Raw genomic sequence first — 14,300 nt, forward strand, 5'->3', positions numbered from 1 at the left:
ATTTCAGGTGCATTGCACAGTCTTTTCACGGAGCAGTTGTTTTTATTTATTAATTTATTAGAATAACTTGTAATCCTAAAGATAGAATTTCACGAAAGTAAAATTATTTGTATTAATCGTTTATCTTCTTTCAGTCATTTTCTAAATAGTGAAAACGTACCAAAAGTATAAAAACTAAACTTTTGATCAGAACTTTGATCAATAAAATTAAAAATATTTTGGATATCTTAAACATAATTTACATTAAAAATTAAAGTAAAAATAAATTGATGCGTGCTAAGCTCAATATTCTTCTAAGCTGCTAAATTTTGTATGATTCGACAAACTAAATTTGAATCCAATGATGTTATCAACTTGTAAACCGTTGCAGAAAAAAATTTAAAGTTTTAGAGATTTGTTTTTTGACCACAAAAATATTGTTAATTTTATTACAAACAACGTTTTATGATAATTTTTTTTTATTTTAATAGAAGCCATAAAAACTCTAGATCCTCTCTTTGAAAATTTAATAGCACTTAGCTATTGTTATTAAAGATAGATTTTTTACTATTTGACTTTTTGTTACTTTTGATTAAATTTTTCCTGTTATACATCTGCACGTAATTACTTGAATACTATTTCATGGTTACTGTACTATACTACAGAAGCGCACTTTTCCTACTTTGAATATTATTTGTACCACAATTTAAAAGTAATTACGAGTTTTTAACAATTATGTAGCTCTAAAATTTATTCACCAAGATTGTACTGAAAGGTTGCGAGATCTTACCATGACGCAATATACTTCATGTCATACACATAATGAAAAGTGTTCAACACATGCTTCTTCCATGATGCTAGAAATTTTTTTTAATGCCTCGAGTTCAACAAAAGACTCGAGACTACAGGTTAAAGAAAAAAAGTTTGTAACAGCGCTTAATTAGTAGTAGTAAATATGAAAAGAGGAGTTATAGGGGCAGCGGCGGCAGTGGTGTTAGAAGGGAGGTAACAAAAAGAGAGAAAAAGAAATTCTTTTAAAGCGTTGAAATTCACAACTATCTGGCAATTTGATTCTATTTCTTACACGTTGTCAAACCCCCAGTAGAGAACGAAATTTATCGTTTTTATCACAGGCGTCTCAGAGCGTACTTTTATTATTACCGAACCATTTATAACTGAATTCTAATATGACCCACAAAGTGCGCAAACAAATCTAGTGTAAGATCTAATTCAAAAAAATAATACCCTTTTGAGTAATCTTTTGTGTGTATGCTGTTTCCCTTGTCCATGTAATGAATTCCGGAGCCAGAGAATAACGTATGATAAGCTTCAACATACATGGATCCGATTCATGTAAAAGAAGGTTGTAATGGTTTGCTCGAAAGTTGTACTCCCATAAACATACAACGACAAAAAATTAATAGAGTAATTTTGAAAATTAAAGGATATAAGTTTTTTATCCCCATTAAAAGCTTTATTGTCAATGTATCCTAGTATTATTCTTTTTGGTAACTGGCTAAGAATAACTTAAAACAAACAGTCACTTGTAATACAACTGTCAACAGTAAAAGATTGAACTTTCACAAGGGTGGTTTGATATTTTGCAGTAGTGCTTCCTAAAGTCTTTGTTTCAATTAAAACTGTGGGACTTACTCTCACTCATCATACGAGACGTATTGCTTCGATAATACTGACTGAATAATTTCTTCTAGATGTATCCATCAAATATTATGCATCCTTCGAACGAACCAGACGTATGCGAATTTCGGCACCATTTAATAAAAGTTTATCTCGATTTAACACATTGCAATGCAACTAACCCATCAAGTCCACTGTCATCCATCCTTTAAATACTCTTAAAGTTTTGCAAAAGATTCATTTTTCTCCGATCCCGGTAATTTATGCATCTCACCAGCTACATCAGTTTCCCAAAAACTCGTGGATAAGTGAGAAGTTTTTGCTGCAGGTTTATAATTTAATACAGTTTCGATGTATGCTCTGTACGGGTTAGCATTATTAGGAGGGGTCACTATTTTTTCATTGAAGTATACGTCAACTTGATGACATATAGAGTGTAAGAAATTATTTACTGGAGCCACAGACGCATCTGTATCCTCGTCGTAAGGTATTAATTTTACATCAACTCTTAGCATTGTGTTTACAAGGTCCAAATAATCTTCATTCTGAGAGTTTATGTCAAACTCTATTGGACTTTTGTCCGTTAGTAACGAAACAGGTTTAACATAAGCCCATCAACTCACCTTTAACGCTGTCTGAGTAATAGCAAGAGAAAATAAATCCAACTCACTTTTGCGACACGGATCAGTATAGCTATGTAAAGAAGACATTATGAATATTTATCTAAATTTATCGGTCACTTTATATTTTTTCTTTTTCTACGACTTTTTACTCTGTTTACAGTTAACACGCTTAATTTTTTTACCATTCGTTTTCCTTCCTATGCTCTTATTTTTTTAACAACACTTTTCTTTTTCCTTGTTTTGTCACACGAGATGTTTTCTTTTTAGCACGAATCGTAGAGGTGTGTTGGGTATCGCTTCTGCTACAAGATTGCGCTCAATGTTTATACAGTAAAAGCATTATATCCGGATCCTTCCATTAATTTAGCAATCATTTTCGTTGCCTTACGTTTTGAGTTTATACCGGATTCGCTTGCACGATTTGTCAAGACAACCGTTAAATGGCAAACCATGCTTACCAATGTTATTAATTATATTCACACCAGTTCGAAAAACTTCTTTTCCAATAACGCATGCACTTTTTGTTATATATAACATAGCTGTGCAAAAAAGGCCCGTAAAAAAAGAGCCTAAACCATAGCCTCACTGTCCATGCGAACCAGCAAACATTTGCTTGATACCTCTATCTCCACCATCGTATTGAGAACGATATCTTAAAAACTTTATACAAGGGTTCTAAAAAACACTCTTCTAAAATGTAACACCATCGTCAGTGTCCCAAACTCGAATGCTATCGTTTTACCGAATTGGTCTCTAATATCTATTTCGATTATATGAAATCTATTATAGAGGAGTACGTATGCAACAGGCATATACATCTTGACATCTGCACTACCAAAAGGAACTTCTTTAGCATCCAAGTTAACTATTTGTAATCAATGTGCAAACGTGTCCCCAAAAAACTAGGTTCACATATATTAGAATAAATAATAAGTTAATCGCACACTGCTTTTAACACGCTTGCCAGTTGTTTACCGTGAACTAACATCATGTAATTTTTCTTTATTTCTGAACGATCTTTCTGGATTTGAATTATTCTTTGAATCCTAAAATGCATTGTATTGCGTTTGACAATTTAATGAGATCCACCTCCCACAAGTCACCTAAAGCATTAACATCGTAAAAAAGGCGTAAAAACTTACGTCGAATAGTTTTGTGTAACGTGTAAACGTCTTGTACCTTTACTTCTTTATTTTAACTGATGAATCATTTTTATTTAATCTTATTAAGTTTCTAGCACCGGTAAAACCAGCCATATAATTAGGTATAAGGTATTGTTTTTTTAATACATCTATTATTTCCAAAATCTAAGCCACTGACCTGCTACTCCTCTTCCCTTTTGCAAAGGTGTAGATGTTTTGGATGGACTTTTGATGTCACTTTAATTATTATTTGATTATTAATTTCATTCTCTTTATTAGTAGTTTCCGCAAATGATTTATATGTTTCACTGGTATCTTTACTCGACAATTCATCGGTAATATGGTCATAGTCATGGTCTATCTTCTTTCTCGAGTTCAAGAATTTTTTACAAGTCTTTGCTAAAGTGATCGATAAGATAAGATAATACGATGGACGTTACAAATCTTCCACAGGTCATCATTTCCGACAAACTCTTGAAGAGTTAGGATCTTGTGCAACATATTACCAAATTTTTTTCTGACCACAGATTTAACTGTTTTTCTGCGTCTTACCGCATCATTTATTAAGTCAATAATATTAAAACGTTGTATTTTTTTACTATCAATAGTCACGACACATTTATTATTCCAACTAATTTGACGTTTGATTTTTTTTAAATAGTTTTAAAATCCAGACTTTTTTCGTTATGCTTTAGGTATAGTTCTCAGAATCATATCATGGTTTATTTAAGCGTTTGCATCTGCATCATATTTTTCCTCCTTTATTTCCGTTAACACGTGTGGATTTATTTGTTCATCTGTGAAATAAAAGTACCTTCGTAAGACTCTTAAATGTTTTTTAGATTTTTCACATTCGTCGTTGACTGCATTAGAGTCAAGAATTTTTTCATTTTATCATTTGAAGGACTAAGATTGTTTCCAACAGTTTATGTAGATTGTAAGACTCGTTGCGACGAAAAATTGTTAGTAGCAGTGGAAACAGGTATTACAGTATCATGGAATGGTTTCCCATTATTACTGTGTATTCTTTCAAGCTGTTTTTTTGAAATTAAAGCCATTTTTTTCTCTTTCTCCATAACACATAATAGCTTTCTATTTTATAAAACTCTTGCTAATATTGCGCTTAAAGTATAAAAAATAGGAAACCATTGTTATTCCATTACCTTGTTGTGCAATAATTTTTCTTTTTTTTCCAAGAATCTTCACCATTACAGCCTTATTTCTTCTTCTTCTTAGAAACTACTTTTTTCAACACATTTTTAAATTTTTAAAGTTTTAATTTTTGTGATTTTTTCAAAGGAACAACACCTTTTACAACCTCTAAAATACACTTGTAAATACAATAAGTTAATTTTTATCAGCTTTTGCAACATGCTGATCTTTATTTAAATGCTCGAGAGCTTTCAACGGTATTTTTGAAGAAAACGAGATGTTTCAAGACCAATGGCCATTTCGGTGACCAAAGTGCTGACCTGTTATCGGTTGTGATGCAAATGCTTCCATCGTTTAAACAAAACTGAAGATGCAAACTCGTGGACCAATATTTACAGCAAAACATTTTTTTTGCTTTAGGCCACGAAAGTATAGGTACTGTGTATGTATTCTGGTAAATATACATACTGGTACTCATTATCAGCAAACATGCACGTACGAAATCGATCGTTAAATATCCATGTCCCTTTATCGTGGCATTCTGACACGCTTCTTGTACAAATTTAGGATCTTTGGGAAAAATTTGTCTTGCCAAGTGTTGTATAATATTGTTTAATATTATAAAAAATATTTTGAGATATGAACATTACACTTATATTTTCATGATGACTCTCTTTTTTACATATATCCACAACAACATTGTGAGACGATTTACGAATTAAATCATCGATTATGAGTAGTTTCTTACGTTGAGGATCGTTCGAATAATCTTCGAGTTTTGGTAGTCCTTCACGAAATTAAGTTTGTTAGATTTTTTTTTTAATTTTCACTTTTCTAACCATCCTGTCCCTCTGCGTAGTAAAATAATATTCTATCGAACTGTACACTAGACATTTTATTGATAAAATTGAAGAATCTTTTGACAAAGACACCCTGTAGGACCACAAATTATACTCGTCAACGGATGCTGCCAGCGCGTATCCATGGCGTCATTTACACTTAACTACGCATGTTAGTGTAGTTGACTTTATAAGAGTGTATTTATTTTAAAATCATGAAAACAGATAAACCCCTTCGTAGCAGCGACGGCTGCGACGGCGGCAGTGACAACCGTATAGCTGATTCACCGTGGAGAGTCAAGCTGAAATAGAGAGCGAGCGCGTATCATATACTTGCATCTCTCGAGCTAAGGATCATTATCCCTTTCTTCATCCCACTCTTTTTAGCTTGACTAAACGAAGGTATCTCTCATTTTACGCTTTTTCACTAGGTCAATCTAAAATCTGAAAAGAGTGCGTACCTGTGTTTTCATCTTTTTCTTCGTCATCTTACAGTTGTGATACTTACGAATTTAAAGTGCCGAATTGGTCTCTAAAATAAAATATGATGTCTCTTTGAAACACAATACAACATGATGGTAAAAAATTAGTGCGTCTTGCCAAAAAATGTACGGATCTCGCTCTTTTACACACTATCTTTGTTCTATATTTATTTAATTGACGAAGATTCTGACTGTAAAATTTTGGATTCAGAAATGCAAGAATTTTAAAGTAAAAAGAAATCTGACATTATTTGTCAAAAGTCATCAACCTTGAGAAGAGAAAGAGACATACTTTTTTTTACAAAACTTAAGACAAATGGATTTGAAGGTAAGTATATTTAAGATAAGTTTATATACAAGGGTGTTTTAATAATGTAGAAACATATTTTTTTTACAGCCTCACATGCATATAGCAATAAATATCAATAATTATACTAATGGAAACATTGTATAGCAGAAGGTGGAAACAGATGTAAAATGATAGATACAGGAAAAACTTTTGATGTATTGCAATCTGCGATGGAATATAGTATAGTTATTTATAAATTAGTACAGTTTTTTGAGGTTACTGCCTGAAGCAATTTTATGTGGGTAAGAAAACATTTTTTGTCGAGCAACTTAAAATGAAGATATAACGGATTTTTTATCAAAAAAGGATTAATTTATAATAGTCTTTACATTTTTCTTACCAATGATACAATAAATGGAACAACCATTTGTTTAAGTAGGCTTCGTGCACAAAGACACCAGCGCCATCGCATGACTTTATGGAGAGTCCGCGTGGTTACCAAATTGTACACGTTTACATGCAAACATTGATAAACTTTTTTTTTTAATTATCTGTAAGCGATCCTGCAATGTAAAAAATACGCATAGTAGTAGAAATACGCATGTTTGAAATGAATTTTTTCGAAAGCGCTCGTGTCTATTAAAGTGTAGAAAAAAATTCACTACATATAGCTCTTTCGGATATGCAGTAAAGATCGTTTTTAAAATATGAATAAAAATATAACTTTTGGGTTTTACCGGTCACACAAAATGTTTTATTACTTTTTATTACTAAGTACAAAAAAAAGGATTGGCTCTCTTTAATAGTAACCATGTATTTGATGTCATTGAGCAAGAAATAGCCGGAAAAAGTTCTATGAAAGGAAAAGTTATTCCACAGACTAGAGTGAATAACAGTCCTTATTTAGTTAACATTGATGTAAACATGTTATTATTAAAATAATATAATGAATTACAATTCTAATAACCTTAAAATTAAATAAATTAATTTTATTTATGCAGCTAGATATTAAAAGATGCGTTGAAATAAGAACATGCACTTGTGCTTCTGGTATTAAAGGTACTTGTAAACATGTTGCTGCAGCCTTATATTTTGTAAATAGTGAGCTTTCAACAAAAACAAAAACTGATGCTAGTCAAGAGTGGGGTAAGCCAGGCCAACTTTACGTTCATTCAAAAGGAAAAAGAGTAGAAGTTCATCATCCACCACCACCAATATGTAAAAAAGCTTTGAGTGTAAAACCTCATGATTTTACTTTAGCCGATTTAGGAGATATTCCGTGCACTTTAAAAGCAATGCTAAGAGTAGAATCCATAACTGAAAGTGAAACATGTGCAAAGTACATAATTGTTTATATCATTGAAAAAGTAGTAAATGTTGTAAAAATCAAGAACATTAATTCCACTGCAGCATTAGTCAGAATTCTTAAAAAAAATTTTTTTTTTTCTCCAATGGAGAATTTTATACTTCACCTTATAATGTATTCTTATACTTCAAAAATATTATTTGCATAAATAGTGACAATATTACAAATTTATGCTTAGAAACAATAGATCAGTCAGCTTGCGAAATAAGGTTTGTGGAAAGAAATAAAATATTAACAGCAAGTAGTGCACATACGATTTTACATACACGAATCTGTTCAAAATTAGTAGAACAGTTACTAATATGGATAATATTCACACAGAAGCATTTAAATATGGCCTAAAAATGGAGAAAATTTGCTTGAATGTTTTGAATCGTGATTGCATTAGACAATTTCGTAATATGATTGAAGTAGGATTATTGGTGAAAGAAGATCAACCCTGGTTAGTTTGTTTAGCTAGTGCTGTGTTGGTATGCAAAAAAACTGGTCAAATGTCAATTTTGGAGATAAAATCACGTTATTCGTGTAGAAACAAATTAATTTATGACAAGGATTCACAAACTTTTAACGTACCTTACTTGTACATACAGAAAGGTAAATTTGCTTTAAAAGAGAACCATGCTTATTACACACAAACACAAACAGGAATGTATGTACTCAATGTAGATGTTAGTTCATTTGCTACCTTTTTACCAAAGGATTCTATTCTTTTTCCTATTGTAAGAAATAATTCATTTTTACAATGTAGCATTCCTCAGTTGGAGAACTTTTATTTCAAAAACTACCTACCCTGTTTGGCACATAAAAATATAATGTAAAAATTTCAGTGTAAGTGTGAAATAAACTATATTGTTTATTTAGAGTTACATTATTTATAAGATTATAAAATATGTGCAGAGTCATGAAAAAAGCAGAATTATTTAATATTGGGATTTTGTAGATTTACTTATGCGCAGCATACTTTAACTAAATTCTCTATATGGGAAAGTAATTGTAAGTTTATAAACTAAAAAATTTAGAGTATTTTTATACTCTGCATTATCCGTTCTATCTGTATACGAGCTCTCGCAATTTAATAGGTTTTCACTACTTCAACTGGTGTAAATTGCAAGTTGTGGGCCAATGGAGGCAACACAAATAGAGCTTTTTTCCTTCTATCCCAGCTTGTATACTTGGAAACTTTTTGTCTCCTTGGAAACCCAATATGACATCCCCTGCTTCAAATTTATCTTAAAAACCACAATCATTTGTTATGAAGCTGTCACTAGACCTACCTCGAAAGGCTTTGCTAACAAAACTAATGAAGCCATTTGGAGTGCATGCTACTAAAAATTTAATTATACGGTAATTTTTGTAGTGTAAGTAATACAATACGGATTCTTTTACTTTCGAAGGAATTTCAATCCGAATCACTGTGCAATATATTATTGCTCTACAATTGGCCTAGTCTTTTTTGAATGATTCTGGAAGTGTAGCTTTCATTGCTTCTTTACTGGGCCAAAAAATAAATTTTTTTAAATCTACAGATAAACACTGGAAAGTTTTGGTAAACATTATTTGCACAGTTGTACGGTGTGTCTGAAAAATGGTTTCTAAAGCTGAATACGAAAGGCCTAGTTTAAATTTCGTTAAAACATTGAACAGCATGTTTTGAATATAATTTTTACTTTTTTTGGATGCGTTTGGAAGTAATGAAACCAATGAATTAAACGTTGAGTAGTGCATTTCAGTCATGTGAATCAGATCTTCATCAGTTTGTATAGACAATATTCCATGAAATCCATTAAAGCAAGTAGTAGTATTGGTCATCGATTCTCTAGATTCGTTCAACTCTTTACTTTATAGATTACACAAGCATTCTTCTGGATATTTAGACTAACCTGAACTTCTGAATGACAAACAATTATAATCATCATGTTACACATAAAATAATTTAAATATAATGTAGTACTAGAATAACTACACAAATTACTTGTAGCGCAAGCAACACTTAAAAAGAAGCACGAAGAAAGCTCAGGTGTTTCATCTAAATTTTTTGTTTGATACTCCATAATATTAAAATTAGAATTATTAGTTAAAACGGATTATTTCTTACTACAAGATGTATTTTTGGATGGATTCAGAGTTTTTTTCTTGTGTTCTCTTTCAATCTTGCGCTTAAATCGATCCACTTTATTTTGACCTCTTTTTTTCTTCATTACATCATACATAAGCAGGATAAGTTGAAATGTTATCTGGTTTTCCTGCAGCATAATGCTTGTTGCAAATATACGTAGTGTTTTTGGCCCCCAATCCGAATGAATTTTTCTAAAAAATCGTATTTATCAAGTTAAAAAATATTATAACCTTAAATATTCAATAAGATAATAAATTGTAGTATCCAGTATTGTACCACATAGCAGTCATTGTTTTCACACTTCCTTTTGTTTTATTATAGCATTAATCCATTAAATTCGCTGATCTTTTCTCAAAATATTGTTTTTGCTTGGTATTTAATAAAAAATGTTTATGCTATCACAATTCTTACGCTTCTTATAATGCTCACAATTACTGCAGCTTTGAATAAAACAGTATCCATTAGACATTTTATTAGCTCCAGCTCTATATTTATTAGTTATTTTAATAGAATTTGCTTGTTTATGTTTGCCTAATGAAGAGTTGAAACATAACAGATTTATTTTGACACAGACATGTGTACATACGTATCCTCTTATTGCCATTTAACTTTATCCACGCTCTAATAGACACTAGCGTTTTCAAAAAAATTTATTTCAAATTGTGCGTATTTCTAGTACTATGCGTATTTTTTACATTGCAGGATAGTTTATAGATAATTGAGAAAAAAAAATTCATCAATGATTGCATATAAAAGTGTAAAATTCAATAACTACACGGACTCTTCATCCAGCCATGCGATGACGCTGGTGTCTTTGTGCACGGAACCTATACCACGCTACGTGCGTTTGATACGACAAGAGTTGATTCTACTGGATTTCATTACCCTATTGGGACTTTTGACTTACCTGTCAGTTTAACTCGTTGTAGCTCTGTTTTATCATCGTCATTTCCTTTTTTTTCTTAAGAAATTTTTTAAAATACTAATTCAAATTATAAAAATAATATTGTAAAAATAATTTATGCGAGAAAATAAAATTGTTTGTACTCATTTGACTTTTATTATTTATTAATTACATAAATTTTACATTAACATACACATTTACACACAAATTGATACACACCCTTTCAGAACAGTACTTGACATTTTGTATTCGAGGATTATGAATGAAGTTAAAATAATTTAAATGTATTTGTCCATTACTTATCATTTATTTGCTTTCAAAACTTTCTTCCTACATTTTGTTTTTATTCAACACAGTAATTTAATAATCACACAACAAACGTTGTAGTCGTATAAGCTTATGAATAGGACAACTCCCTATCAACCAACCCGAAACCTCTTTTGGGTGTCTATCAGATATCTCAAATTCGATCGACTTAATTTTGGTTTCTTTGATATGCTTACAATATCTAAAATATGTAAGTTTAAATAATTTTTTAAATCAGCATACTATCCACTTTCTACCTCATTCTTCTGACATTTTTATTTTCAAGTAAAACTGTTCCGGAGCACATCCGCTTTGCATTTTATACATACAGCTCTACGTATATTACCAAAGATAATTACATTATAGTGCAGTAAATAAGCCGGAAAAAAACTGTAAAATGTGAAAAAGTTGCAGACAAGCACCGATTTTAAAAATTCTTATTGGTAAGTATTTCTTAGACTCTGGAATATTCATCTTCACTAACCTTCACCTTAGGGGAAAAAATGAATTAATGGGGGTGATTTTAAATAGCACCCCCAAAGGAGCTCTTGTGTTAAAATTAAATAAACAGATATTTTGCCCCAAAAATCTGCTGTAGTAAGTTTCTTGGGTCGCTGATCATGAATCCGGCGTCCAAATGAAGAGAAAACCGGTAATTTCTCCATCCGCCCCCCTTAAAGCCACCCAAAAGTAGCTCTTGTGTTAAAATTGAATGAACAGATATTTTGCCACAAAAATCTTCTTTCGTAGGTTTCTTGGGTCACTGATCATAAATCCAACGTCTAAATGAAGAAAAACTAATAATTTAACCCCCACCCCACCTTCAACCCCCTTCCTCAAGAAACCCAGAAAGTTGCTGTTGTAAAATTTTATAAATCGATGTTTTGCCACGAAAATCTGCTCTAGTAGATTTTTTGGGTCACTGATCATGAATCCGACGTCTTAATAAGGAAAAAATCAAACTTTAAAAAGGAATTTTAAAATCGATGCTTGTCTGCAACTTTTCTACATTTTCCAGCTTATTTACTGCACAATAAATAATGTATTACTCTTATATTTTAATCTTCGTAAAAATTCTAGCAAAGTATAAAACTCATTTATCTTTATTTTATTTTGTTTATTTAACAATTTAAACATAACTTAGCTACAGATCGCAAACCAGCATTTTTTAAATATTATTTCTATCTAGTTTTAACTTTTTTGTACTTTCATGATAAATAGTATAATAATTTTTTTCCGCTTCTGTTTTTATATTGCTGGGTCAACCACTTGTCTATTGTTCAATTTTTAAAAAAGTATCCATATATTCTGTAAATAGACCACCACTCCACGAAACAGGATTTTACTAAGCAGTTTCGTGTTCACAAATTACATCTATTCAAGTAAGATGGTACCCTAATTTTAGGGCTTTTTTTATTTCGTCAGAAACCCAAGTTCCTTTTAATACTAGCTTATTTACATCGTGAGAACGTTTATCTTAGCATACTTCCTCCGTACACGTCGTACATAGACCAAAAAGTAGTCTTCCATGCACTTTTCTAGACAGTACCAGATGAAACAGTATCGTCGATGGTAAGATCACGCATTTTATCAAGCCCACGACATTATTATTAAAATGCTCATAATTATTTCCTGTCAAAATAAAGTAATCATCTGCATCGAGAATTTTAGGGTGTTTCAAAGGAAATTTTCCTGTTATGCATATCTGAGGGTATAAAGAACGTACGACCAAATAATTTATTTTTTTATTTAGCAACATATCGTGCAACAGTGTTTCCAGAACGTCTACCATAAGAATCTCTCGGGTTTAAAACGTTATTTTGTAATATTGGGTGATTTCTGGCAAAATTAAGAAATTTTTCATTTTTTTCCGAATATTTGTCGACTTCACATTTGTACATCTCAATTACATTATAACCGTATTATTTTATTCTCGAGGCCATTGTAAGCGTGTTTCCGTAACGTTTTGTATAGTTTTCGAAATTCGTTAGTTTCTTCATTCGCTCATAAGGGTAACACCGCGGACACCTGTGAAAATAATAACCATGAAATTGAAAAACTGTACCCTTAGAATTATTTTCTTCGACTACAGGTTTTAAAAACCATCGACCATTTACACCACCAAAAATTGTATTTTTAATTTTTCCTTACCTAGTAACCATTTAATCGATTTTTCTGAAAACTGATCTGAGCGAGTATACCCGTTTTCAGGAATATTACCTATTATTTTGTTTTTCGAAACAAAGTATTCTAAACACAGCTGAGCAGGCACTTGCAATCGTGATGATTTATACAAAAGGGTCAACGTTTCCGATTAGTAGAAAGATTTTTCTAAAAGCCGTCCATGTCCGAGGCAGTATTTTAACATCTTGTATGCAATAATCTACTAAATCCTTTTGCATATCAAACTTTTTTTTTTCTTTGATAACTTAGTTATACCAAAATACAAACTCTTGACGTTCTTTTGAACTTATTGTGTCTCGTAAAAAAAATCAATTGATGGATACGGTCCTTTGTAATTAAAATTTTCTTAAGTCGTAAAAAGATTAAAAAATACCTTTTCTTAAAATTATCTATAAAGGGTCTTCGGTAACTCTGCTAATTAATTAAAGCTATCGATGAATTTGATTTTTCCATTGTCATTTGTATAATATTTCGCCCGTTTAAAATGACGTTAGGAGTTTTGTTTTCGGAAACAAGATATTCTAAGATAAACTGAGCGTCAAACGAATTTTGTATCGTGTACTGTACAAAAAAAAAAAAGTTTCACTTATTTCTCGTACAGCAAAGGCAGCAAACAAATTCAAACATTTCTCATATCGAAAAATTATTTCTTTTACACCACAAAATTTACAAATAGATAATTCTGAATTCATACAGTCATCACATCAAATTTCAGATAAGCAGTATTATTGTTATTATTATTATTATTATTATTATTATTATTATTTTTATTACAACTCGGGTTTGCATTACATGATGTGCAAACAAAAGAATTGATTACTACAAAGTTTAAGATTAAATTATTGTGTTTAATATGATTGTAAAACATTATGTTAATAAATAAACTGTAATTTAATCGAATATTTTTTGATCCGCCATAAATCAAAGCCGTGCCAGTCCCGAAGTGTTTGTAGTCTCAAACCTCAATGGGTATATTTTTTCGTAAAAAATGTTTTTGAAAGCTTATAATTTCTGGATATCCAAAAGTGTCCGATCTTTTGAACTATATCACTATCCTTTAACAGTTTTAGAGCTTTTCGTTTTTTCTCTCTTTTATTTTTAATATTTTCCCACTGTTTCTTGTATTTGTCAGTGTTATTTTTATTTATGTAGGCCTCGCTCCAAACAAAAGCCCTCGATAGACATAATTTGTGAAATTCAATACTCGTTTTTTCCCCTTATTTTTTATTATATCTGCGAAGACACTTATCCCTTGTGGCACTTGTACGTATGATACTTAC

At 31.1% G+C, this 14,300-nt stretch overlaps 1 protein-coding gene across 1 annotated transcript in view; it reads right to left on the reverse strand.

The window, feature by feature from the left end:
• Nucleotides 1-14,300, reverse strand: part of LOC106640133 (uncharacterized) — a 263,376-nt gene that overhangs the window by 234,759 nt on the left and 14,317 nt on the right. The window lies entirely within an intron of this gene.

Source organism: Copidosoma floridanum, unplaced genomic scaffold, assembly GCF_036245765.1.
Source record: "Copidosoma floridanum isolate Cflo_tuat_1 unplaced genomic scaffold, Cflo_Japanese_pri ptg000030l, whole genome shotgun sequence".
In the NCBI taxonomy this organism is placed as follows: domain Eukaryota; kingdom Metazoa; phylum Arthropoda; class Insecta; order Hymenoptera; family Encyrtidae; genus Copidosoma; species Copidosoma floridanum.